Here is a 6246-nt window from a genome sequence, read left to right as displayed (position 1 = left end):
TTTAATGATACACTAATCTACAATAAGTCTTGGAAGGATCATGTTCAACATGTTGACATGTTGCTCAAACTATTGGAGGAGAAACAATTATATGCAAAAAGCTCCAAATGTTTCTTTGGAGTACAAGAGGTGGAATATTTGGGTACTCAGATAGCTCATAGCTCATCTTATCATCCTCAATCTGATTGGAAAACTAAGATAGTGAACAAATGTTTGGAAGGATATCTTCGTTTCTTTGTATCTGATAAACAAACACAATGGGTCAAGTGGTTGCCTCTGGCTGAATGGTGGTATAACACTTCCTTCCATACTGCAGCAAAAATGACCCCATTTATGGAACTTTATGGATATCATCCATTGTCCATGACATCATCTTTAAAAGAAAATTCTAAGGTTCAAGCAGTGGAAGATCACATCGAGCATCAACAACAATTTCTCAAACTCTTAAAGGATAACCTCACTTTGGCACATAATGGAATGAAACAACATGCATATCAACATCACAGCGAAAAAAGTTGTGATGTAGGTGACTGGGTATTTCTATGACTACAACCATACAAAAAATTTCACTCAAGCAAGCTAAGAAGGATAATAAATTATCACCAAAGTATTATGGTTCATATGAGGTATTACAAAAGATGGGTACTATGTTATACAAATTGGAGCTTTATGCATCTTCCCGAGTGCACCTAGTTTTCCATGTTTCATGCTTAAAGAAGGTTATAGGTGAGAAGATCCCAGTTCAAACAATATTGCCAGAACTTGACAAGGAAGGAAAAATCATATTGGAACCAAAAGCAGTCAGAAAAACAAGAAATCGACAGCTACGAAATCGATCAATTTTAGAGTATTTCATCAAGTGGAAGAACTTACCCGCTGAAGATTCCACATGAGAGGATGAGAATTTTATACAGAAGCATCCAGAACTACTGAAGTGTTGAGGACAACACTTTTTGAAGGAGAGGGGCATGTTAGGTCCCTATACTACTAGTGTAACCCCTTATTGCTATTAGTGCAACCCGCTTATTGTATTATTGTTCCCATATAGTCCCCATGTTGTTATTATTATGCCCTATATAAGCCCAATTTTTTTTATTATTGTGCCCCTACAATATTATTGTTATGTAGGCTTTGATTGTATTGGGACCCTTTAGAATCCTATATATAGAAAGGAGGTCTTGTCACTTGTATCATCCAAGAATTGTTCATTTGTGTAATGTAAATGAGGTTGCCCCCTGGAAGAGGATGACTTTTAAGTTGTTGATCTATATTTTCTATCTTTTTGTGAGCAGGTTTCATAGCATATTTTCCCTCACCAGATTCACTTTTTGCGCCAAGAGTCACTCTACATCCCAGTATAGGGCACATGTGTATATGTAATGTAAGTAAACATTTGTAATATCAGCTCAATTCTAATCAATATATTTGTAATAATTAATATAGATGTGTTTCATCTATAAATTTAATTGATAAGAGGATAAAAACTTGATATTTACAATAGGACAAGATTTTTAGTCATGAATATTTACCATGGATATTATTAACTTCTAAGTAGGTTTTTTTATAATACCAGGGGCCACAAGAGAAAGATAGAGAGGGAGAGGAAGGAAGAAAATTATAATACCATGGGCTACTACCATGGTTTATCAATACTATGGGCCATCTAGACTTTTGATTATTATGTTATAGATCGAGGCTTTTAATTATTTTGTTACAATACCATGACTTATCAATACACATGCCCAAAAACCATAACTTATTTCAAAAGCAAAATATTTTACAAATACTTTAATTTAATTTAATTTTATAACATGTTTTAATTAAATCTAAGAGAAAAAAGGTTATAATTATTTTGAGGTATATGTATGTAGAGTTTTCTTTAGTACGAATTTTTGGACTTTCCAGTGTCAAAATCTAGCAGAAAAAATTGAGGTAAAATCTTGATTTGTGTTATTTAAACTGGTTTTTTGATTGTATATATGGATTCAACACCCTCAAAAACCCCTAGGACGAAAAAAATTGAGGTTAAATCTTGATTTTTGTTATTTAAACTGGTTTTTTGACTATATATATGGATTCATCACCCTAAAAAACCCCTAGGGCACTTCAATTGTGTAGTGGTTACCCATCAAGCTTGTGATTTCAATAAATTCCTACTGGATTTTAGAGAAATTAGACCGGAAAAACCAATCGGAAAAGCTTCCAAAAAGTCTCACTAAAGGCAAATCGTATGTAAACACTCTATCCTCACAACTACTAACAATATTCCCATAGCGATTAAATGGAGGCTTTAATAAATTAGAAAATGAGAATACTTTTATATATACATCTGTGAAATTTATATAATATAAATAATATTATAAAGAACTTGCGTCTTAACCAAGCATCCAAGCGAAGTGAGAAAGCAAAGTGATTAACAATGATACATGAAAGATAGTGCATGGTTCTTTTAAGTTTTTTATTCTTGTATTTTATTTAACATGATTGATCCAAAATATAGGTTTAATATTTTACAACCAATTATGTTATTTTCTTTAATTTAGATACTTTCTTAAATACAGTACAATGGGATCATATTTAAGAAAGAGAGTGAGATGTAAGGGGGAATAGAGTGGGGGAGAAATACATAGAGGTGGGGGAGATAGTGAGAGAGAGAAATGTAGAGAGAGAGAGGAGGGGGTAGAGAGAGAGAGGAGGGGGAGAGAGGGAGGGGAGAGATGGATTTGGAGGGGGAAAGAGAGCGAGTGAAGAACAAAAACACTGAGAGGTAGAGGTGGATAGAGAGAGGGAGTGACAAGGGAGAGATGAAGATGGACTAAGGGAGAGAGGAGACAAGGGAAGGGAGAGAAAAATAGAGGATAAATATAGGGAAAGAAGGGGAAGAGAGAGACAGGGAGACACAAGTATGGAGGGGGACAGAGAGAAGGAGAGAAGGAGGGAGATAGTGACAAAGTTAGAGGGTGGAGAGAGAGAGAGAGAGAGAGAGAGAGAGAGAGAGAGAGAGAGAGAGAGAGAGTATGATGGGGAGAGATATGGAGGTAGGTGGGAGGGAAAGGGAGTGAGGGGGAGAGAGAGATGGAGTTGGAAGGGGAAGAAAGACATAGAGAGAGAAAGGTGGAGAGGGAGTGCAAAGGGAGAGATGGAGAGTCAGTCTAAGAGAGAGAGAGAGAGAGAGAGAGAGAGAGAGAGAGAGAGAGAGAGAGAGAAGGAGAAGGAAAATAGAGAGAGGGAGTGCAAAGGGAGAGATGGAGAGTCAGTCTGAGAGAGAGAGAGAGAGAGAGAGAGAGAGAGAGAGAGAGAGAGAGAGAGAGAGAAGGAGAAGGAAAATAGAGAGAGGGAGAGGAAGATGGAGGAAGAGAGATATAGATAGATATGGAGAGAGAAAGAGTATGTTTTGTGGATGAGAAGGAGAGACAAGGGGAGATAGAGATATAGATGGGGTAGGGGAGAGAGGAGAGGGTAGAAGAGAGAGGCAAAGAGAGGGAGGGAGGAAGAGAGATAGATGGGAGATAGAGATATAGATGGAGGGGGCAGAAAGAGAGAGAGAGAGAGAGAGAGAGAGAGAGAGAGAGAGAGAGAGAGAGAGGGGAAGAGATAGAGAGGGAAAGGAAGAGGGGGAGATAGATAGAGAGGGAAAGGAAGAGGGGAGATAGATAGATAGATATATAGATATGGGGGGAGAGAGAGAGAGAGCATGACATGTGTTTAGGGGGTTGAGATAGAGATACAAATAAAGAGAGATGGAGGGAGGTATATATATATGTCAGGGGGAGAGAGGGAAGAAGAGAAAGATAGAGAAAGGGAGGGAGAGGCAGATAGAGAGAGACATGGGAGAGAGGGAGGGGAAGCGAGAGAATGAGGGGGGGAGGGAGACAGAAAATGAATGGAAGGTAGAGAGAGAGGGAAGAAGAAAGAGACACACAGAGACAAATACATACATAGAAGTTAGATTTAGAAAGTCATGATTATTTTGGATTTTCACTAAAATAGATGTATTGATTTCAATGTAGTTGTTGATTTCTAATCCTATTTGATCACATGCACTATATGCATTGATTTCAGTGTAGATGTCGATTTATAATCCTATTAATATACCTTACACTGGACACATTGATTTTAGTGTCAATGTTGATTTCTATTCCTATTTGATTGCTTGCACAGGATGCATTGGTTTCAGTGTAGATATTGGTTCTAATCCTATTTGATCGCTTGCACTAGATGCATTTATTTCAGTGTAGATGTTGATTTCTAATCCTATTTAATACCTTACACTAGATGCACTATTTCAGCGTAGATGTTGATTTCTACTCATATTTGATTGCTTGCATTAGATGCATTGGTTTCAATGTAGATATGGAATTATAATCCTATTTGATTGCTTGCACTACATGCATTGGTTTCAGTATAGACATTGATTTCTAATCCTATTTAATTGTTTGCACTAGATGCATTGATTTTAGTGTAAATGTTGATTTCTGATTTGATGCAACTAGATGTATAATGTACATTAATTTCAAAGTAATTGGATTAATAGTGTGCATTGATATCAGTGTAAGCACATCTCTGCCTCCACCATATACATCTCTATCTCCCATTGTCTCTCCTTATCTATCTGTCTAGCTCACCCCCTAAACATGCACACTCTCTCTCCATATCTATCTCTCTCTCTCCCTCCCTCATTTTCCCCTCCCTCTCTCTTCCCCTTCTCTCTCTCTAACATTTATCTCTCCATATCTCTTTCTCCCTCCCTATCTTTGCCTCTCTCTTCTTCCCTCTCTCCCTCCCCCCATCTATATCTCCATCTCCCCTTTTCTCTCATCCTCACCCCCAAAACATACACACACACTCTCTCTCTCTCTCAGTGTAAGCACACAAAAATTATTCATTTCATGCATTGACTTATGCATTACAGTAGTTCAATCATAAATATAATACTTGAATTTTCATCCTAAATAAAATGTTTGCTTACCCGAAATGTTTTCTTCTTGAAACTATAAACTATTTATGATTGGCTACATTCTTATTATTCCCATTTTGCATCATTCAACATTGTTAATTACTTTGCATTCAAATGAGGTAATAGAAAATAAATACCATTGAAAATTATTTGGGGTTTAACACTCCATAAGTCACAATTATTGACTTTGGATAAAACTACTATTAATATTGGAGAGAAACAAAGACAAGGTATGATGTTTACTACAATAGATCGAGTTAAATATTTGAATGGTCTATGATTCCAACTACTCTTTTCATATGATCTATATGAGAAAATGGAAAAAATAATAGGTGTGACAATAGGAATAGTAGAAGAAAATAGTTCCAGATTGATGGCAATAAAGATTGTTTGTAATTGAATATATTCTTATTACTCACATTTTCTATCAATCAAAATTGTTACATTGACACTTTGCACTCAAAATTTTTATTTCATCATTTTTAGTCATTCAAGTTACTAACAGTCTCTCTCATCTCAACAAACTAAGGTAACTAGGCAAATTTTAAATTAAATTGACCAAATTAATCTTATACATATTTAGCATATTTAAAATGATCAAAATAATTAGATGTTAAACAAATTTTGTATGACCGCACACGACTGAAACATCCTAGATCCATCTTAACGTCAGATCTATCAAGCACCGAGAGGGATCAAATCTTTCGAGATGAAAACCTTTCCACAAGTTTTTCACTCAAAAAATAGGTTTACACCTCAAGAGATTTGATCCCTCTCGGCACTTGATAGATTCGACGTTAAGATGGATCTAGGCTAGTATTTATCATAAGAAAGAAAAATAAATTGACTTATTAAAGCATGGGTTTCATGCTTGGGTCAATTGTTTTTAGGTCAAAGTCTCCATTTAATACTTCTACGGTTTATGCCAAGTGTCCTTGTCCATGTCGCATTGTAAAAGGCCCTTCTTGAAATTTATTTGTTAAAGAAGAAATTGATTTTATTATAAAATAAGTCAATTAGGCCTCCTCCACCAAGTCGGCCTCAAACTAGACAAGTCAACCTCATGCTAGACAATTCGGCCTTAACTGGGGGGCAAAATCACTATATAAAGGCAACAACTCGACCTCATTTGACACTCACTCACAACAAGTTCGATCTGCAACTTCTAAGGCCAAAAAAAGTGTGAATTTCAAGGAAGAAGAAGAAGAAGAATAGCGAAGGAGAAGGAGGTCTCTCACAAGCATAAGAAGTCGAAATTTTATCTCTTTTTCCCCACACGTGTGAAGTTG

The sequence above is a fragment of the Pinus tabuliformis genome, chromosome 3_2, assembly GCF_031772625.1.
Source record: "Pinus tabuliformis cultivar Carrire ecotype Pingquan chromosome 3_2, CPIR1, whole genome shotgun sequence".
NCBI classification, from domain to species: Eukaryota; Viridiplantae; Streptophyta; class Pinopsida; order Pinales; family Pinaceae; genus Pinus; species Pinus tabuliformis.
This window is presented reverse-complemented; position numbering follows the sequence as displayed.